The sequence below is a fragment of the Arachis ipaensis genome, chromosome B5, assembly GCF_059453495.1.
Source record: "Arachis ipaensis isolate K30076 ecotype BB chromosome B5, ASM5945349v1, whole genome shotgun sequence".
Classification (NCBI taxonomy): domain Eukaryota; kingdom Viridiplantae; phylum Streptophyta; class Magnoliopsida; order Fabales; family Fabaceae; genus Arachis; species Arachis ipaensis.
This window is the reverse complement of record NC_142440.1, coordinates 61,760,600-61,783,892: the sequence shown is the minus strand read 5'-3', so window position 1 is coordinate 61,783,892 and position 23,293 is coordinate 61,760,600. Positions and strand designations below refer to the sequence as shown.

Here is a 23,293-nt window from a genome sequence, read left to right as displayed (position 1 = left end):
AAATGAACTACTACCAAGGAAGAAGAGTGTATGAGTGATTTGTGTCAGGGGATGTCTATGCGTGATTCTAGACTCCCCTCCAATCCAGCTAATGCCTATATATAGGCTTACAAACTAAAAGATGGAAATACAAATTACAAATGAAAATTCCTAATCTAAATGCTTCTTGTGCCTTGGATTGAGTGATGTTTGATGGGCTCTGCTTGCTTGCATGATCCAGGGGTGTATTGGCATTTATTGGGGCCATTTTTGATGTCACAGACGTTGAGAAATGCTCCCAGGCTCACTTCAACGTTTAACCCAAAGTTGGACCCAACTTTGGACCCAACGTTTGACCCCAATGTTGGTGCACCAACGTTGGTAACAACATCTATAGAAGGCACAGTCAGGCTGTCAGGAGCAAGGTTTCAGGCAAAGTTAGAGGCCAACTTTGGCTCCAACTATGCACCTTGAAAATCATCGAGCACGTTGGAGGTAACGTTCCCTCCAACGTTGGCACCTCTTTCCCTCAACGTTGCTAGCAACATTGGACCACCAACTTTGGCTCCAACGTTGCACCATGAGTTTAGTAGTTTGAGGCATAGTTGGAGGCCAACTTTGGCTCCAACGTTGCACCTTGAATTGAGTAGTTTGAGGCATATTTGGAGGCCAACTTTGGCTCCAACTATGCACCTTGAATTCCTCATGGCCAACGTTTGAGGTAGCGTTTGAAGTCCAACTTTGGCTCAAACGTTGCCTTCTCTTCCTTGCCTTAGCCACGTTTGAAGCAAAGTTGGAGGCCAGCTTTGGCTCCAACTTTGCACCTTTTTCTCGGCACATTTGAGGCAACGTTGGAGGCCAGCTTTGGCTCCAACGTTGCTTTCTTGCTTCTTCCTTGCCCCTCTTCTCTACTTCTCTTTTAAGCTCCTTTCTTCTTTCATGCTTGTTTTGTGCTTTTTTTACTTCCTTTTTCTACCAATTTCTGCAAAATAGATCAACTCAAAGAAATGAAAGTAATCTATGATTTAAGCATAAAAATACTCAATAATTAAGCATGATTAGTGAAAATTAAAGGTGAAAAAGCATAGAAAAATAGGCCATGATGGCTTGGCATAACGCACGCACATGCTCTGTTTTTTCCAAAAAATTTTAGTGCTTTAAGGCACCAAACTTGACATTCATACTAGCTTTTCAACCCCAAAACATATTATTTATCAAGAACACATGATCAAAACTAAAATCTAATCAAACTAATCTTGAAATAAACTAAACCTAAGCTATCTACAAGAAACAAATTGCAATGAATTAAAACTATATACAAAGAGAGGGTTAGAAGGATGTTACCATGGTGGGGTGTCTCCCACCTAGCACTTTCGTTTATTGTCTTTAAGTTATACAATTGGGAGAGCCTTTGCTATGGTGGCTTGTGCTTGAATTCTTCCTTGAATTCCTACCAATGTTTGTTTCTCCAATTGCCTCCGGGATCCCAAGTCTTGCGCACCCGATCTTTTTGTTGATTTATGTGATTCCATCCGGGTGGCAAGCATCTAGAGTTCTCACTCAAGCAACCAAACACTCCATCCAAATGAAAATTACACCAACCATTCAAGCAAAATTCCAAAGATTCAACTTCTATGAACCTAGGATCATGTTTTCAACTACTACCTAATTTTCCTTTATTTTTCAATCCACAAATATTCCTAAGTTGACTATCATTTTCAATCAAATCATATTCAAGTGGAATAATGAAGCTCAAGGTTAAGGATGTTACCCACTTAAATAGAGGAGGTGATAGTGCTTCATGCATGATCTCCACCTCTTCAAGTCTTTCACCCATTTGTTCTATTTCCTTGAATTCAACCTTCTCCACTTGTAACTCATGCTTTAATCCCTCTTCTTTCCCTTGTGTTTCCAAACTCTCCTCCACTCTACACACCTCAATTGAAGTTGATCATTCGCTTTCATCCATGGAGGTGCTTGAATTGTTGGAAGAGTGTAGTGAGGCTAGATGGGATAGGGCTCCGACTAAGGTAGCCAAGATGTTGTCTTGCCTCTTTTGGTACTCTTCTTTCTCTTGAAGGAAGAATTGGAGTGCTTCCTCTGTTGAAGGTTGTGGGGAAAAAGAAGGTTCATCATGTGGGAGAGGGTTCTCATATGTAGAAGGTGGTTGATATTGATAAGAGTATTGAGGTGGTGAGGGGTATTGGTGTTGGAATTGTGGTAGTTCTATATGTGGTTCATAAGGTTATTCATGAGGTACATAAGGTTGATGGTGTGGTGAGTAAAGTTTAGGGTTGTTCATGAGGTACATAAGGTTGATGGTGTGGTGAGTATAGTAGTGAGTATTCATGTGGAGGTGTTTGGTAATAGTGTGATATGGCTTGTGAGTAAGGTTGATCATAGTGTTGAGGGTTTAATTAGTATTGGTATGCATCAAGAGGTGGGTAGTAGCTATAAGTGTGTGGAGGAAGTTCTTGCCAAGAGGGTTGCCTAGAAGCATATGGCTCCTTACTCAATTGATCCAACAATTCATGATGCATTTCATCATTGAGGTTCTCATTTTCTACAATATTATAACAACCAAACTCCAAGCAAAAGGGGTGAGAATTCATAGAGCAAAAGGCAAAATGAAAATAAAAATAAAAGCTAATAAGAGAAACTAAAACAAACTCCTCACAACTAACAAAATCAAGCAAACAACCAAAAAGAAGCAAAATATTTACATATCAACATATTTACAATAGCGAATAACATAACACTATTGCAAGTCTCCGGCAACGGTGCTAAAAATTTGATAATGAAAATTAGTGTTGATCTAGAATTTCTAAAAATAGAATTCCTTCGTTGCAAGTACAGTCCAAACCAACGACTAATTCTCAAATCAAATTTTAAATTCAAAAGATTGTCACAATCCAAACCAAAATAACCGGGAGTTTTAAATCCCGGGTCGTCTTCCCTATGAGTTGCAAATGAGATGCTCAATTATTGGCTATGGAGGGAAAAGGGATTTTAATGGCAAGAGAAGCAAGTAATGTAAATATCAAGAAAGTAAATAAACATGCAAGGAGTTAAATGAAAGAAATAAATTCAGAGGTAATTAATCAAAAGGAATGAAAATTCAATTGCTAAGAAACCTCTTGACATGGATTGAGGACTAAGGTTACCTATCCTAGCCATTGACCACAAACACATGATGATTATGAAGAGATAATTCTACTTAGTCAACCATACATCGAGAATAAGTCAAATAGGCATAGTTGATCTCAATCCACAAGTCCTAGACAACTCTATTAACGGGAGGCTTAGAGTTAGTGGAAACCAAATCAACTAATTACTCTAATATATCAATCAAGAATGGACATCAATGCCTTAAGGGTCACCAAAATCCTCAATTCTAAGCCAAGAGTGAAGAAAAACTAAGCAAAAACTAAGCCAAGCATTTTTATCAAACACTTGGTGTACATGAAAATAAAAGCATATTAAATTGTAATAATAATAAAATCTAAAACTACCAAATGCAAGAAATTAATAATAACAACTAAAGAAAGTAATAATAACATGGAAACCTAAATTTGTATTAAATGAAACCAAAGTCAACAAGAGTGTTCATAATATAAAAGTGACATAAAAGAGAAATTAAGAAGAAAAACTAAGAGAATTAAGACAATAAAGCATGAAAACATAAATGAAACTACATTAGAACAAGAATTAAAGACTGAAATTTAAGAAAATTAAACTAAGCAAACCTAAATTCTAGAGAGAAGGGGGAGCTTCTCTCTCTAGAAAACTAAGACAAAACATGTAAAAACCTAAAACGAAGTGCTCCCCCTTGCCTCCACATGAATTAGGGTTGAAATAGCTTCAGAAATGAGTTGGATTGGGTTTTGGAGGTCCAAAATTCGCAGCCAGCAAATTGCATTAATGAGGTCACGTGCTGGTACCTGTACGTACGCACAGGCGTGTGCGTACGCATACTTTCCATTTTTGCCACTTGTGCATGCGCACATAAGGTTGTGCGCGCGCACACTTACTGACTCTCACTTGTGCGTGCACTCACTTGTTGAAAAGCTCCAAACTTTATTTCTTCATGGTTTCTCCACTATTACATGCTTTTTTCCCACTTCCTCAATCCATATTAGCCTTGTGAACCTGAAAGCACTCAACAAACACATCAAGGCATCAAATGGAATTAAAGTGGATAAAATTTAGCAAATAAAGGCCTAAAAAGCATGTTTTCACTTTTGAGCACAATTTATGGAGAGTTTACAAAACCAAGCTATTTCATTGAATAAATGTAAGGAAAGTTGATGAAATCCACCCTATTAGAGCAAATAAATACCATGAAATGTGGTTTCATTAGATTTGTTAGGACTTCCCAATCTCTTCTCCGAATTTCATGTCGAATCTCCGGATACTCATTCTTCTTAAGCTTAAAAGGGACCTCAGATCACCTTTTTTTTTGCCACTACTTCATAGAAGTGGTCTTGGTGGGCTTTGGTGATGAATCTCTCCATCTTCCAAGAGTCAGAGGTGGCAGCTACGGCTTTTCCTTTCCTCTTTCTAGAAGGTTCTCCGACCTTGGGTGCCATAAGTGGGAATGGAAAGCAAAAAGCAAGGCTTTTCCAACACCAAACTTAAAAGCTTTGCTCGTCCTCGAGCAAAAATAAACAAAAGAGAAGAATGGAGTTGAAGAAGAAGAAAATAGATGGAGATGGAGGGAGAAGAGCAATTTGGCCAAGTGAGGGCTAAAGGTGTATGAGTAGTGTGTGGGATAAGTGGTATGTGGGGGTATTTATAGGGAGGTAGTGGTTAGGGTTTTAAATAGAAAAGGGGGAAATACGGGTGGGAAAATTTGAATTTTAGTGGGTGGAGGTTGGTGGGAGTTATGATGGTTTTCAGGAAGAAGTATGGATTTGATTGATTGAGGGTTTATAGGGAAGAGTGTGTGGGGAAGTGTGAAAAAGAAAAGAAAAAAAGGTGGGCTAGGTGAAGATGCTGTGGGACCCACTGGTCCTGAGAGGCTAAGGAATTCAAATTCCCTGCCCTCCTTATGGGCGTTGAACGCCCAGCTCATGCTGAATGCCAGCTTCCTGCTCCATTCAAAGCGTTGAACGCCTAGGAGGGACCTCATTTCTGGCGTTCAACGCCAGGTCTTCTGCTTCTTTTGGGCTTGAACACCCAGCCTTTGCTCCCTGGCTGGCATTCAACGCCAGCAATGTTACCCTTTATGGGCGTTGAATGCCCACTCTTGCCTTCTTGTCTGGCATTCAATGCCAACAAGACATGTACTCCAGGTTATTCTGTTTCCACTTCTGAACGTTTCTGTCTCTGTTCTGACTAATGCACATGATCATGAACCTAAAGAAAATAACTAAGAAAAATAGATTCAAAGAAAAAAATAAATAATAAATATGGTTGGGTTGCCTCCCAACAAGCGCTTCTTTAACGTCAATAGCTTGACGGTTAACTCCTTACTGAGATTGATATGGGCTCAAAATTTTGCCCCTTACTATGAACTTTCTTCTTGTATTTTCATGGGTGATCTCCATATGCTCTATAGACAGGATACGACTCACTATATGTGGTATGACTGATTTCTTGGTGAAGACAACTCTCATGCCAGGTGAGACACCTTCAGTGGGGATCTTTTTATCCCTCCAGCCTTTAAGTACTTTCTTCTTAGTACCTTTGTTAATAGTGCTTGTTGATGGCTGCCCAATACCAAACTTAGAATTGGTGTCTGGGGGCTTAGTAAAGCTCTGCACTAAATGAGATAGTTGGAACACTAAGTGTTGCACCGTTATCTCTTTTTTCTCAGAGGGAGAGTTGGGGTGAGGCGTCTTGAACAAGATGTGCTCCTCCCCTAGTTGTAAAATCAGTTCTCCCTTTGCTACATCAATGATAGCAGTGGCAGTGGCTAGGAAAGGTCTTCCAAGGATGATGGACTCATCCTCATCTTCCCCAGTATCTAAGATTATGAAGTTTGCACGGATGTAAAGGTCTTCAACCTTTACTAAGACATCCTCTACAAGGCCATATGATCTTTTCATTGACTTGTCGAGTGAGATATTTGCAGCTTGTACCTCAAAGATTCCAAACTTCACCATCACAGAGAGTGGCATGAGGTTCATACTTGACCCTAGGTCACACAGAGCCTTCTCAAAGGTCATCGTGCCTATGGTGCAAGGAATTAGGAAGCGTCTGGGATCCAAAAGTTTTTTAGGCAACTTCTGCTGAACCAAAGCATTGAGTTCTTTGGTAAGCACTGGAGGTTCTTCCTCCAATGTCATTACTCCAAATAACTTGGCATTTAGTTTCATGAGAGCTCCTAGGTACCAAACAACTTGCTCTTCCCTAGTTTCCTCATTCTCATCAGAGGATGAGTATTCATCAAAACTCATGCATTGCAAGAGTGCATGCAAGGGACCTCTATGGTCTCTATATGAGCTTTGGCTTCCTTTAATTCTTGGATAGGGACTTCATCAGTGGGTGTTGAATACTCAGTAGGAACACCTTTACTGGCATTCAACTCCATCTCTTGTGGCTTTTTGGGCGTTGAACACTCAGTGGGGACATCTTCACTGGCGTTCAACGCCACCTTCTCTGCCAATTTGGGCGTTGAACGCCCAGTAAGGTCTTCCTTATTGGCATTCAGCGCTAGCTCTGGTTCCAGTTTGGGCGTTGAATGCCCAGTAAGGTCTTCCTTACTGGCGTTCAACGCCATTAAAGGTGTAGCATTGGGCGTTCAACGCCCTAGAATGGCATATCATTGGGCGTTAAACGCCCATTAGGGATCTCATTATTGGCGTTCAACGCCAAATTACTCCTTTCAGATTCTGCCTCAGCTTCAGTAGTGATGGCCTTGCACTCTTCTCTTGGGTTTACTTCAGTGTTACTAGAAAGAGTGTTAGGAGGAGTCTCAGGGATTCTCTTACTCAGTTGATCGAGGACCTTGTTTCAGTTATGAAACTATGAGTGGTCTTAGAGAGGTTGGAGGCTAGATTGACTAAGTCAGAAAGGCTCCACCTAGGAGTCTCCATATGTTCCTGAGAAGATGAGAATGGTGGCGTATTGTTGAATCTATTCTGGGTTCTTCCACCATGATTACTATTGAAGCCTTGCTGAGGCTTCTATTGATCCTTCCATGAAAGGTTAGGATGATTCCTCCATGAGGGGTTGTAGGTATTTCCATAGGGTTCTCCCATGCAATTCACCTCTTCCATCATGGATTGGTTAGGATCATAGGCTTCTACTTCAGAAGAAGCTTCTTGGGTGCTGCCTATTGTAGCTTGCATTCTAGTCAAATACTGAGACATCATATTGACCTGTTGGGTCAAGATCTTGTTCTGAGCCAATATGGCATTCAGAGTGTCTACTTCAAGAACTCCTTTCTTCTGAGCTACCATATTGTTCACAGGGTTTCTCTCAGAAGTGTACATGAATTGGTTATTTGCAACCATCTCAATGAGTTCTTTTGCCTCTTCAGGCATTTTCTTCAAGTGAAGTGATCCACCTGTAGAGCTGTCCAATGATATTTTGTACATCTCAGACAAACCATCATAGAATATACCTAGGATAGACCATTCTGAGAGCATGTCAGGAAGACATCTCCTGATCAGTTGCTTGTATCTTTCCCAGGCTTCATAGAGGGATTCACCTTCTTTTTGTCTGAAGGTTGGAATTTTTACTCTGATTTTGCTCATCTTCTGAGGTAGAAAGAAATTAGCCAAGAAAGCATTGACCAATTTTTCCCAAGAGTCTAGGCTTTCTTTACGTTGAGAGTCCAACCATATCCTAGCTCTGTCTCTAACTGCAAAGGGAAAGAGCATAAGTCTGTAGACCTCAGGATCCACTCCATTGGTCTTAACAGTGTCATAGATGTGCAAGAATTCAGATAAGAATTGATGTGGATCTTCCAGTGGAAGTCCATGGAACTTGCAATTCTGTTGCATAAGAGAGACTAACTAAGGCTTAAGCTCAAAGTTATTTGCTCTAATGGCAGGTATGGAGATACTTCTTCCATAGAAATCAGAAGTTGGTATGGTGTAGTCACCAAGAACCTTTCTTGCATCTCCTTCATTATTAGGCTCGGCTGCCAACGTTTCAGCTTCTTGTTCGAAAATCTTTGTGAGGTTTCTTCCGGAGTGTTGTGCTTTAGCTTGTTGCAAACGCTTCTTTAAGGTCCTCTCAGGTTCAGGATCAAGATTAAAGATAGGTTCTTTATCTCTGTTCCTGATCATAAACAAGAAAATAAAGAAAGAAAGAAAGGAAGCTTCTATGCTTGAGTATAGAGGACTTTCAGTGAGATGTGAAGAATGAAAATAAAAGAAGAGAAAAAGAATTCGAATAAAAGAAAAGAAGAATTCAAAAATTAGAAGTGAAAAGAGAAATAAGAAACAAAGATATTTTATTTATTAATTGAATTCGAAAATTAAAAGCTAAATAACTAATAAGATTTGAAAATTAAATGATGAATTTCTAAAAAGAAGATAGAGAATTAGAAGAGAAGTTTTGAAAAAGAAGAAAGAAAAAATAAGTAACTAATTAAGAAAGATTTGAATTTAAGATTTAACTTTAGAAAAGATAAGATAGAAATTGAAAAGATTTGAAAAAGATTTGATTTTCAAAATTTGAAATTAGAAAAGATAGGATAAGAATTTGAAAAGATTTGAAAAAGATTTTATTTTAAAATTTGAAATTTGAAATTTTGAAATTGAGTTTTAAAATTTGAATTTGAAATAAGATAAAAAAAATTTTGAATTTTAAAGAAAGATAAAAGGATAAGATAGTAATTTGAAAAGGATTTGAAATTAAGAGAAGATAAGATAGTAGTTTTGAAATTAAAATTTGAAATATTTTTTATATTTTCGAAAATTAAGATAAAAAAGGTAGAAAAGATTTTTTTTTGAATTAATGAAGGAAGAGGAAAAAAACTAAATAACACCAAACTTAAAATTTTTAGATCTAAAGACACTAGAATTCGAAAATTTCAAAGACAAAAACCTGAAAACACCAAATTTAAAACTTTAAAGATCAAAACAAGAACAACTTGAAGACCAAGAAGAACACCAAGAACAAACTCAAAAAATTCAAAGCAATTAAAGAACACACAATGGACACCAAACTTAAGATTTGACACTAGACTCAAACAAAACACTCTATTTTTGAAAATTTTTTTGAAAAAGACTCAACAAGGTTCGAACTCTAATAAGAACAAGAACAAAAGACTCAAACAAAAGATAAAGATTAATAAACAAAAGAAAAGATTTTTGAAAAATTTTTTATTTTTTTGAAAAAGAAAATAAAAGATTCAAACAAAATTAAAGACAATACCTAATCTAAGCAACAAAATAATCCGTTAGTTTGTTCAAACTCGAACAATCTCCGACAACGGCGCCAAAAACTTGGTGCGTGGATTCCCACACTCCGCACAACTGAACCAGCAAGTGCACTGGATCGTCCAAGTAATTAATACCTAAGGTGAGTCAGGGTCGATCCCACGAGGATATCTTGTAAATTTTAGTTACGCGGATAGAAAATTTGTGTAGTTGTTTAAGCACATAAAAATAAAGTAAAATAAAAATAACGTTACTCAGTGGTTGTGAATTCAATGATAAGAAGATGGTTAAGGCTTCGGAGATGCTTTGTTCTTCTCGATCAATACTTTCTTACTTTCTACTCCAACTGTGAATGATTTCTTCTATAGCAGGCTGTATGTGATCAATGCCAGTTTGAGCGGCCGCCAATCTTCCTCTAGGCTAAACACTAGGTTTAGTGTGCATCCAGTCTGAATGAGGGTGAAGCTCCTGCAGTTCATTCCCTTGGTGATCCTACTCAAAATGCCACAGACAAGGTCGAATCTTCCGGATCAAAGAATGTTGCGCCTTGATTCTAGCTTTTACCACAAAGACCCTAATCTCCCCACACCTCGGCTGAACTGATGTCTCGAGAAGTCCCCAACGAAGTCTTGAATTATCCGTCTAAGAGATGTATCCTCAAGCTAGTGGTTCATTGATATCCGATGAAAGACGCTCGCTGAACCCATGTAGAATAGAGATAACTTTTGACGGTTCAACTCATTCATAAGGTTGAAGAACAAAGATACATCTTAGGAGAGAATCAAACACGAATCAAAATAGAATAGTAGTACTTTTATTAATCTATAAAACTCAGCAGAGCTCCTAACCTTAACCTAGGATGTTTAGTGGCTCATACTGTACATAATAGTGTTCGAAAATAATTGGGAAGGAAGAAGATCCTAAACATGGTTGATCTTCTCCTATGGATTACAGAAATATGATAGGCTTAGGCTTGTAGTGTGAAAATCCACTTCCGAAGCCCACTTGGTGAGTGTTTGGGCTGAGCTAAGGGTGTCTCCACGTGCTAGTAAGCTCCATGGGCGTTGAACGCCTACTTGGGACACCTACTTGAAACCGGGTAGATGGCTGGCATTGAACGCCAGCTTTGGGCCTTCATCTCCAAAGACAAGTATGGAATATTATATATTGTTAGAAAGCTCTGAATATTAGCTTTCCATAGTCGTTGAGAACGCTCCATTTGGATATCTTTTGCTCCCAAAATGCTTGCTTGAGTGCACGGAGGTCAGATCCTGACAACATCTGCTACACTTTCCTTGCCTCTGAATCAAACTTTGTCAAAACTCTCAGATTTCAGCCAGAAAATACCTGAAATCACTATAAAACACAACAACTCATAGTAGAATTCAGAAATATGAATTTTACACTAAAACCTATGAAAATATAATAAAACTTAAATAAAACATAACAAAAACTGTATGAAAATGATGTCAAAAGCATATAAAATATCCGCTCATCACATAGTCGCAGCAGTATTTACTTGCATAATATTTGCTAGATTGTCCATCGCCACCATAAACTCGGCATGTTCATTAACGAGTTGATTATCCTCATTGTCTCTCCGTGTATGCATACGACCTCGTCCGCGAGTAGCCATTAGGGTTCCTGTTTGCACTAAACAATCGATATCAAGATGATCAGTCTCAATATCTCAAGTCTAGTGCTTCAATTATCCCAAAAAGGCACTAACAAACAAGAATGCATACATATATCAAGAAGATAAACCTAAATAGTATGAAAGAAAAAGACACAACGGTCCATCCCTCATGCTCACGAGGACGAACCACTCCGATACCACTTAATGTAACAACCTGTCACCCTACGCCTTACTCTAGCCATAAAGCAAAAGATAACAAAGTGCCACAATAGTTCTAAAGCTCATACCATACTATATATATAGAAAGAAGTAGTAATACAAGAAGCCCGATGAAGAAATAAAGCTCAAAATCGCATAAAGCGGAATTACAAAAGCACGAATTGTTCACATGAACTAACTAAACGCATAAAGGGGGAGCAAGATACAACAATATACAATAATAGTCAAGATAGATATAAACATGATATACAAAAAGGAACTAGTCATAGCCTACGGAATTTAGGACGGGTAGTCAAATTGAATACAACAGAGTTTTGAAGTTTAAAACAACATATACAACCTATTTCTCTAAGTTTTTAGAAATAAAGCCTCTAAGGCCACAAAGTTAAATATAAAAAAGATAAGAGAATAACTACAACAAAATTAAAGTAGAAATAAAACATAAGAAACATCATCCTCCGCTCTGTCACCATGTCTACAAACTCACCGTGGTGGGTTGCGACCTGCATTTGAAAAACAACAACATATGGTATGAGAACTAGAGGTTCTCAGTATGGTAACAGTGCCCAATATGTAAGATATAAGGATCCAGGAAGCCAAAGGCAATCCTAGAACTTCACATCGATACAAATATTCAAGCTTAACAAAATAAATAACTTAAACCATAAAGAGGGTAATCTAGCTTAAGGGATTTCTATCTAACATAACACCGCTTTCCCACAGCTTTCGCCAGCCTAACCTCCATGAAATTCCATCGCCATCACCTACCTAACCTCCTCAGTACCAGACAATCAGAGGTAATGCAAGCAAGTAAAACACAAGTAATATACATATACAGCAAGTAAGACAACTAGCAAGTAAGCATATTATACATTTAGGCAAAAGATGAAATTAGGCAAAGCAAGCAAAACACATAAAAGATGCATGTGATGAATGCCTGTCCTATTGGCTCGTGATATCACTTATCGGTCCAAAAATGCCAACCCGACATATCCTTTCGAATGTTGCCTTTCTGCCACGTTCGAGGATATAGCGCCTGGCACACTTTTGTTCTAAGGATATAGTGTCTGGCACACTATTGTTCCGAGAATATAATGCCTGGCACACTTGCATGCATCATTTTGAGGATATAGTGCCTGGCACACTCTTGTGACAGAAAAGGTTATCAATAATAATTCAATCCCAGAGAAATAATGCCCTGCACACTATCGTTCCAAGGATATAGTGCATGACACACTTTTAACAACCAACAAGTCCATCATTCCTTTCCAAGTTCCCAACTCATCATCAACATTACCATTTCTCAGTTTCTCCTCAATTTAACACTTCACAACTCAAAATTCACTAACTCCATAAATCTTAAACATAAAATAAAGAAGTTTGGAAAGCTAGAAGAACCTTTAAAATGAGGAAAAGTAAGTTTTTAGCAAAACAGAGGTCTCGCGTACACAAACCTCTGTCCCGCATATGCACAAGGTTGAAACAGGGTGGTCGCATATGCGACACATCCCTCACGTACGCGAGACTCCCAACCCGAAGGGAATCCTCACTTCACGTGTTTAAAATTCGCGTACGCATGCCTCGAAATTTCATTCCCGCATACGCGAGATCACCTGGTAGTGGAAAATGCTCGCGTCGCGTGCATAGGTTCGCGTACGCGAGCCATAGCAGGGTTGGAAAATTTTGAAAGTTGCAGAATTTCAGATTTTCATACCGAACTTCAAATGTGCATAACTTCTTCATTTTAAAATATTTTCTTCCGTCCTTCGAACGTCTAAACACTTTCGGACCCAGCTTTCATTTAAATCAAATTTTATAAAAAACAAAGGTTCGGAGATAGAGTTATGTCTCGCAAAAAATTTGTCAAAAATAATGTTTTTACAAAAATCAACAAAGTTTACTAGTTTCCAAAAATTCAAAACCAAACCAATTCAAAACACACTCAAAACAACCCAAAGTCTCATACCAAACATTGTTCATCCATCTCTCATCCATTCACTATCAAAACCATTCAATTTCACAAATTTACTTAGATCCCTATTAACATCATTATCATAAAATCTCATCACTACTAATCAAATCCACCAACATCCTTATTCCTCAATTCAATTATCATCATCATATTGGAGTTCCACCACAACCACATCTCAACTCATACCACAATCACAATTCAGTTATTTATCATTCATTCAACCACTCATACTCATAAATCTCAATTTCAATGTTTTATCAACTCATTTCAATATTTCTCATGATTACTAAATCTCAATAAGCATCATCAATCATCTACAACAATAATCATATCCACACCAAACATCAACAATCACCATCATAATTCATTAATATCATCACAATCATAAATACCACCAATACTCATCATATTAGTATCATAATTCATATATCACATATTTCAACACTCCATATCATACTCTTCATCATCAAACATAATTTCACATACAGTTAATCATACACCAACATCATTCAATCCAATCTTAAGGTCAACTAGCCTAAGTTTCACGAAATATTACATATTACATAAAGAAAACCGAAACCATGTCTTGGCCGATCTCTAACATGCACAAAATTACCAAATTTCATTCTAAAAAGCCTCCAATCACCAACAATCCACCAAACTCAATTTCAAGGCTCCAAATCAACTCCAATAATCATAATTTCAAGCTATACTACCAATACTACCATAATTAATACATAGAGTTTACCAATTTCACAAATCAACAAGGGTAAAGAGTTCTTTCACCTTTTTGAATAGTTTTTGGGAGCAAAGCCCGATAATTACTTGCTACTAAAGTTCATCTAAACCATCAAAATCACAAAACTTATTCAAAAACCAAACGTAAAATCTCAGATTTCATTAGGGCAGGAATTAGAGCATGGATTTCAAAATATTACCAACTTTTTTCAATAGAATTTAAGAGCTCGTCGAGAGCTTCGCGTGGCCACAAACGGCTCGTCAATTGGAGCACCGTAGCTCAAGTTATGGCTCCAGAAAAGTGACGATGAATAGTGACACCCCTTTTCTTCTCCTTTCTCTTCACTCACCGTGGCTCCCTCTCTCTAGGGCTGAAAATGAGCTTGTTGGCTCATTAATTGAGTTTATATATGTTGCGTTTAGACCCAACTTAGGCCCGGTCTAATCTGTTAGTATATTTGGCCCATTTGGCCTAACTTTTGGCCAAACCTTTAGAATTAGTACCTAGTTTTCAACTTTAAATATTTACCTAAGTTTTTCTACAGTTTTTATTTCTCTCACGTAGTACCAGACAGAGTTAAGCTGGTACGCATTTTTACACATATTTCAGCAGAAAAATACTTTTTTCTATTCGAAAAAATTTATTAAATCCGAGAAATAATATTTCTATATTTTCAAACATATTCTAGACAATTAAATTATTAATTTATTCTAATTAATCAGTTTATTATTTTATTCTAAAATTTGGTTCTTACACTGAACATTACATGCTACAAGTGAAACATATTTCCAATACCAAACCCTAAACTAATGAAACATTTTCGAAACAAATAAAGGAACTCTCCACCGTTGCCAAAATCATGTCGAGCATCTCATTGTGAGCATCATTGGAGTCGACCACGTCCTTTTGAACAGCCTTATCAATTGCATGGGCTGACTATATCGCAACATAGCATAAGAAACCATGAATAGTCAAAGGTCAATAAAGGCCATTATTTACAAAAATGAAAGAGAACATAGAAGAGAGAAACTCACCACATCCATTGCAAGCTCTAGATTCACGTTCCTGGTACCTACGTCCCGAGCGGTGTGGTTGCAGAAGGGAGTCAGAGAGGACTGCACAAGCCTGCACACCAAATACATGTCTTTAGTTCAAAACGGACTCAATGAAGACCCAATACCACCGAGCAAATAATAACTTTAAAAAGTGTTATTTTAATATAACGTATTCAACTTTATGCGAATCGTACAAACTGAAACACGTACCCATCCTCTTCTGTTAGAAGGTGAGACTCCATCGGAGCATCCATGGCGATCCCCCTAAGCAAGTGTAGTAGTAGAAAGTATTTGTGAAGAAATGCGATACCGAGATAGTGAAATAGGGACAGATACGAAGAGAGGGGAGACCACCTAAAACAAGTTATATAATAAAGGATCAGTACCTCCAACAAAAAAGATTGACATTAGAAAAAACACTCACACGTAGCATTGGCCCATTAGCTCTGATCACCACAAGGACAAATTATTAGAATGGCTCTTCCTTCCTAAAAGTCCTGCAATTTGAATTTTCATTTTCCTTGGTTGTTTAAGCACGTGTTCTAATAAGGAATTTAAATCACCAATTAGTCACACTACGCAAAGGATCCAATCATCACCAGCGTCAACACTTTCGAATTTTAACTTTTTGGAGGAAATCCATCTCTCTGGATGGCGCCAACTTTTCCGCCATCAAATTCTAACAGCCTCTTCATACATCTATCGGCCAATAAGGCGTGGCATGCCTATTGGTATATCATGATCATTGCACCTCTATCTGTGACAAACACGTCAGATTAACTTCTTAACATAATCTTTTTACAAGATTTGCATCCAGAATTACCTGCTAATTGTCGCTCTCTTTCGGCGTTATGGTAGGGAGATATGATTCATATCCCAGACTGCATGAATGAACCATGTCCACACATAACTCCATTTAATCTAAAGAGTCATCATTGGTTCGCCCCAAATCTTCGGCTTCAAGTCCCTGATACACAAGTAGGTTAGAAATCTACTAAGACAGAGGTCAGCGATGGCCAATGTGATGATATTGGATGGTGACATCAAACAACCATACCCCTACCCTAGATATCGCATACTTGAAACTTGACTTCAAGAAAATGGCAAAGGAGTATGCATCAAGAAATAAAGGTGTCTTTAGCAAACGCATTGGAAGCACAAGAAACACGTTCAATCTTCTTGAACACCATAATTTTTTGTTTTGCTAACTTTTTTCCTCTAAACACGAACATGATTCTAGGTTTGAACTCTCGTTCACCAGAAGCAACAAATTGTAGCTTTGGCATTTAGCTTTTGTGTTCAATTGATAAATTGAAAAATTATTTGGAGAAATTATTTATTTTCTACTAATTTTGTCATTTAATCTCATTTACAGTAATAAATACCAAAAATTAATCATCAGAGTTCTTGAATTTTTTTTTCATTTACAAACAAATATTTTTTTAATATTATTGTTAGTACATATATTCAGTGAAATCAAAGCAAAACTAACTGTGAGAAAAATAATTTATTATTTGAATTTAAAAGAGAGTCTCCCACTGCAAACATAATATTTGTTTGTTTGGGATGTGAAAAAATTAAAAATCAATTTTGATTTGTCTAAACATTGAAAAGATGACAATGCAAGTTGATAAGTATAAACTAGAAGGTGTATTAGTTACAAACTTGATACAATACGGCATGTCTAAGCTAATAGGGTGTAAAACCAAGAGTCGGGGGTCAAGCATTCATTTTTACTGCACACAGCAAGAATCTTCGGTCTCAAAAGATGAGAGTTTCCTATGAGATGGAACATTTCTTAACTGCTCAATTATATTTGGTTTGGTCTTAACTACTCACAAAAACTCTAATTAGTAACACAAAAATTAAATAATTTCACATTCAAAAATCAAGAACAATTAGCAACAAAAAGAAAAAAATAGCACAACAGCATAACAACACAAAATCAATGATTTCACATTCAGAAATTTAGAACAATCAGCAGCATAGAAGAACCAAAGCTAATCAATAATTACAACACATTCAATAATTAATAATCAGTAAATTAAAATAATAAAATCACAACACATATAAAATAGCAGAATAGAAGAATCAAACAAAAAAATAAACTTAACACATCAAAAATTACCAAAACGCACAAAGAAATTAAAAGAAGAAAGCTGCAAACCCTAAGATACAGAGGACGTGACGTGACCGAGTGTCGTGGACGACAAGGAACCGCGACAAGTAGGATGGCTGAGAAGCAAACAGCGGCACACCTGAGAAGCAAATGACGGCTTGACCAAGAGGAGGAGGAAATTACGGCGCTGGCAATGATTCTTCCTCTATGTGAGTGCAACGGCGAGCGCTGAAACGACGGCGAGCGGGGAGATGACGGCCACAACGGCAAGCAGCTCCAACCCTCAACCAGAGAAGCCATAGGAGGATGGGGACGACGTGCCGATCTACAAGAGGGGCTAGGTTCGGGACAGGGGGAAGGAGGAGGTCACGGAGGCGATGACAACAACGGACATCGCCGGCAGAATCCTAATTTTTTGTTAGTACTTAGAACCCTAATTTTTGAACTTTGAAGCATTACTTTTCTAATTCTGAATGAGTAACAAAGAGGGAGAGGGTGTTAGGGGAAGGAAGTGGGTGACGCATTACACATTTTTTTTAAATCAAAATGACGTCGTTTAATTATAAGAATCGGTCGATTTCTAATCCGGTCCAACCAACCAATTACCAGTTATTTGACAGTTTTAAAAACTGAATCGGATCGTTTACATCGCCGGTTTTCAGTTCGATCGATTCGACCAGTCAGTCCGATCTTATTTTTATAACAGAGATAGATTTGTTGTCGTTTTCTTGATCAATGGCACCAAACCCGTGGTAATTCGTCAAGTCTGGACATCAAACCTTGAATCTGAGTTCGCTCTCATTGAACAGATCTTCCCTGTTAGTGCCATGTTGCCTTTGACACAGTTCCTAGGATTCATCCATGTGTCCGACAAGAACTGCCACTACTCAAAGCTTCCACCCTCCTACGTTTACAAACTCGTGAAGGCCAATGTCGATTTCCTGAAACTCATTCAATTGGGTCTCGCCCTCTCCAATTATGCCGGCCACTTACCCGACCTTGCTACTTTGGGAATTCAATTTCAAAGGCTTCGACGTCCACCGCGACCATCATAATCGGGAGGCAATTCAGTTACTCGCAGAACAAGGAATCGATTTCGCTAAGAAGAGGGGATCTTAATTGGTGGCCTTTATAAGATTGTTTCCGAGATCAAGATTGATGTTTAGTATGCTGAATCTGACTTGGGTCACTTTCCATAGTTCCTATGATTTTGGGTACATGGTTAAGGTTCTCACTGGAAGGAAATTGCCCAATGATCTTGATGTTTTTAAGGCTGTTGTCTTTGAATTATTTAGGTCTTATGTTTATGACATGAAGCGAATGATTAAGTTTTGCCGTGGAATCAATGTCCGTGGGTTAGAGAAATTGGCGAAAAATTTGAAGGTTGATCGTGTTGCGGTTAGAGAAATTGGCGAAAAATTTGAAGGTTGATCGTGTTGCAGGGAATAGTCACCAAGCCGGTTCGGATAGTTTGTTGAGAACATCACTTCATTTGTGAATATCTTATTTCGTTTATAAAATTATTGTTCTTTACTAGTACTGTAGCTCGAATTTGAGGTAGCACTTCATATCACACAAATCCTAAGCTTCAAAAGAAATTCTATGGAGATTAACTGGTTCGTGTAAACAATGAGGCATTGTTGCGCCAGCACTATACTTGTTGCCATTATTTTAGTTTTCAAAATCTTTTCTAAAAAATAAATTAAAATAGAAAAAGTATAGGTAGACAATGAAAATACTAAACAATGTGAATAATAGATATATCGGATATTCATTTCACTAGGTGTATGGATGGTGTAATTTAGAAGTATAGTATGTTTTTATTTGATTGATAGTTGTTCATGTTATTCAAGAGAGTCATTGATTAGTGATTACCTATCATAACCCGTTAAAATATACTCTTTTCTTCTTTTTTTTTTTCTCTTGGTGTTTGGATAATGTAAATTGGTTTATAGGAAAAGTCTAGGGCCAGCAATTTTGTTAAATTTCTGGCCAGCATGTAATCAGCAACGAAAAGTGAGTCATTGGATGAAATCTCACACCAATCTCACACCATTAAAACCATCATTGATGACTATTTGATGGCTACAAATCACAAAAACTGCCTGCTCCCTAACATTCCTCTTGGTTTATTAAAAGAAAAGTATTATTACTCGAAAATTTATAATTTTTTTCAAAGACGTTATTTTGTGTTATAAAAATACATAAAAAATAACATATTTAATTTTTTTCTTAATTATTTTTTTAATTTTAATTAAATTATTTTTTTATTTTGAAAGATAGATGTGCAGCATTTAGATTATTGACAATTGTAATTAGTTACTTCTTTATGTTATATATTGAAATACAAAAATGTTACTTATACACTAAAAATTAACTACTAAATTTGGTATTATATATTTGTGTATAAATATATATTATTTAATTTATTTTAATATATATTTTATATTTTAATATATATTTTATACGAATAATTGATTTTAGTATATATGTAACATAATTGATTCAAATATGAGTAAAGAGAAAGTATTGGGAACCAATATTAATTTGTACAATGTGTACAATGAATTAAAAAAAAGATAAAATTAAAATTAAAAATTAGATCATTAATTAATTATTTAATTTCAAATTTTAAAATTTAAAAATTAAGATTAGTATTTAAATCCATCCATACTATGTACGGTTATTTCTAATCTTACTGTAACCTCCAATACACGTCCAAAACTCACCGTCATCTTCTCCGGTTCTCACCTCGTGTCACTGAATTTCTCGCCGGCCATACCGAGGCCGTCGCATCCTCCCACCGACACCATCTTCACTTCCGCCAGTCAGCCCGATGCGCCTCGCCCTCCGACGCTCAGCCTAACGTTGTTGCCGCTGTTTTCGTGCCTCTCTTCCGAACCGGCTTCGCTTTCTCCCATTTCTTCAAGCCTCTTCTCACCGATGATACCACCATGCTCTTCTTCTTCGAATCCAAGCATGGTTAGCTTCTTTCATGATTTGAACCCTATGCATCACAATAGTGCCGCTTTTGTCATAACTAGTTCTTCAAAATTATGTTTCACCACAATAATAGTTTCTTCTGTTTATTCATCTTCTTCTTCTATTTTAATGGTCAATTTAGGATGGTCATTTTAGTAGGTATGCGGATGGTTATTTTATTTTTATGTAGATGATTATTTTGATTGGATTGAGTTTAGTTATATATAATTAAAATATATTAGATGTTCAATTCATTAGGAATGCGGATGATTATTTTTATCCTTAAGTGGATCGTTATTTTTATTAAGGGTGAGTGGCGTGTGGCAAGCCAAGTAGCGACGGTGAAATGGGATGATTATTGATGAAAGTGAGGTGGCCGCCGATTGAAAAAGAAGAGAGTATTTGAGGATTTCAGATGGTTATTTTTTGAAATAACTAACTGGATTTTTTAAAAATTTAAAATCTGAACTTTGAGAATTTGAAATTTGAAATTTGATGTGAAATAACTGAATAAGAGTTTTTGATGGCTAGCCCGGCCCATTTAGGCCCGGCCCGTTAAGCTCGTGGGTTAAATTGCCTAGCCCGTTTAAACCCGTTTTATTCGCGGGCCAAAATTTCTAGCCCGGACTGTTTATGGTTAGCCTGATGGGTTAAACCGACCAGCCCGTTTATCATTTAATTTTATTTTTTGAAAAATATTTTTACAAAAAATACCACTTTTAGGTAAAAAATATTTAAAAATAGGGTAAATACCCTTTCCGGCCCCTGAGCATTTTAAATTGGGACATGTCGCACCTTTATCATCCAGAAACCTCAACCAGGTCCTCAACCATCAACATTAGTGGATGTATCGACCCCTGTGACCGGTTGCCAACAGGTTGCCTGGATGACGTGTCAGGTGGAGGCTGAGTTGTCAAATGCAGGTGCCACGTGTCACTAGAAGTTATTGCAGGGACTAAAAACCTCCTCCCTGCCCAAACTGTTCTCAGCCCACCGACAACACCCTCCACTCACCACCCCTCCCCAGCACTCTTCCACCACCGCCAGCGCCGCCACCACTACAACCGCCTCACAACCTTCGCAACTCATGCGTGTCCTCCACCTCTTCTTCTTCCTCCACAACCTCCCAAAGCTTCACCCAATGGAGGTTCTCTCTCCCGACAACACCTTCCACCACCACCACCACTACTCCTCCGCCACAACAACCACTACCAACGCCAAAAAATATCGGGTTATTTTCCCAATGAGAAAGGAAAGGAAATTCTCATAACGTGCTGTTCATTTGTTCAATTCTGTTGGGCGAGGGAAGAAAAGAGAAACATGATGCGACGCAGGTTTATTGAGGCAATGCGTCGAGCACCTTCTGCCCACCTTCGTTTCAGATTCCTTTGCATCCAATCATCGCGAGAATCCTCCGAAAGTGATTCCGAGAGCCCTCAGAACTCAGAGAGCTTGTCTAGAAGGATCGAGAAGCTTCGGAAAGGGGAGGCTGTTGGGTCTGCCTTCTGCACTTGGATGGGTGATGGATTCCCCGTTCACAGAGGCCATGTCTTCCACGCCATCAACCGTCTTCGCAAGCTCAACATGAACAAACGCCCACTTGAGGTAACAACCAATCATTATTGCTTCCAAAAATATGATTTTTACTTCCAAAAACATTCCCTTAAGTTGAACTCATGTTACAATTATTGTAGGTGATGGAATGGGTGATCCGAGAGAGGCCCTATAGGCCTAGGGAACTTGATTACTCTTATCTTGTGGAATTCACAATTAAGCTTCATGGGATTGAACATGGTGAGAAGCTCTTCCCTCGCATTCCAACTGAGTTTCAGAATGAGTTGCTATACAACAATCTGGTCATTGCAATGCTGGATAAAGGTGTCATAAAGCTTTCACTTGAGTACATGAAGAAAATGAGGGAGTTGGCTTATCCCATCTCACATTTGGTCTTCAACCGCCTCATAATCCTGCATTCCTCACCCTCCAGGAAGAAGTTGATTCCGAAATTGGTGGTGGTTGTTGTGGAAGAAGTTGGTGGTGGTTGTTGTGGCGGAGGAGTAGTGGTGGTTGTTGTGGAAGGTGTTTTCGGGAGAGAGAACCTCCATTGGGTGAAGCTTTGGGAGGTTGTGGAGGAAGAAGAAGAGGTGGAGGACTCGCATGAGTTGCGAAGGTTGTGAGACGGTTGTAGTGGTGGCGGCGGTGGCGGTGGTGGAGGAGTGCTGAGGAGGGGTGGTGAGTGGAGGGTGTTGCCGGTGGGGCTGAGAACAATTTGGGCAGGGAGGGGGTTTTTAGTCCCTGCAGCAACTTCTAGTGACACGTGGCACTTGCATTTGACAACTCAGCCTCCACCTGACATGTCATCCAGGCAACCTGTTGGCAACCGGTCACAAGGGTCGATACGTCCACTAATGCTGATGGTTGAGGACCTAGTTGAGGTTTCTGGATGATAAAGGTGCGACATGTCCCAATTTAAAATGCTCAAGGGCCGGAAAGGGTATTTACACTTAAAAATATCTTTTTTTAGTTGATGGGTCGTATTTTCGGGTCAAATTAGGAGAAATATCGGCTAAAAGTACTGCTTTTTTGAAAAAAATGTAAAAAAAAAAAATAAACAGCCATCCGTTTAGCCTGCGGACTAGCCATTTAACCTGTCATTTTTTTCGGGTTAATCGGACTCAGCTTGTTTAATCCGAAATTTAAACGAGCTTAATTTTAGAGACAAAGTCCACCTATTTTGACGGTCCTATATTTCGTGGATAATTTTCATTTTTAACTCATATTGGACTAAATAAGTAGTCCATTATATACATTATATAAATATCCCATTGACTCCTTAGCGGAACTCATGAGTAAATGATCAACTTAAAATATTTTTCAAAGAAAATTTTATTTTTAGCCAAATTAGTTCTTTAAATTTGTATTCAATTATCAAATTAAATCTCAAAACTTTCAATATAAATCATGTCCATTTCTTTCTATATTTTATCCACATTCTATTATTTTGAATCGTAGTGGAGTTTCTCTGGTATATTGTGATAGTTTTAAACTATTATTAACTATTTTTGTGACTTACATATTTATAATTAGGGATAGAAATATGTCAAACCACTTATCAGGAAATTACAATTAGACTTATGTTTAGTCCTAGATTAGTTGGATTATCACAAAATATAGTCAAATTTAAACTAATTTGAAGTCTAAATTTATTAATAAATCAAGTTTTGATTTACAAATTAGTCTACTTCACTTGTCAT

The 23,293-nt window shown here is 37.7% G+C and overlaps 1 non-coding gene across 1 annotated transcript; it reads left to right on the top strand.

Moving 5' to 3' along the window:
• Positions 1–7,567: 7,567 nt before the first annotated feature.
• LOC148564400 (small nucleolar RNA R71) lies at positions 7,568–7,676 on the top strand. Its single transcript, XR_015885309.1, has one exon. It is a non-coding gene; the product is annotated as a small nucleolar RNA R71 (small nucleolar RNA).
• The last annotated feature ends 15,617 nt before the right edge of the window (positions 7,677–23,293 follow it).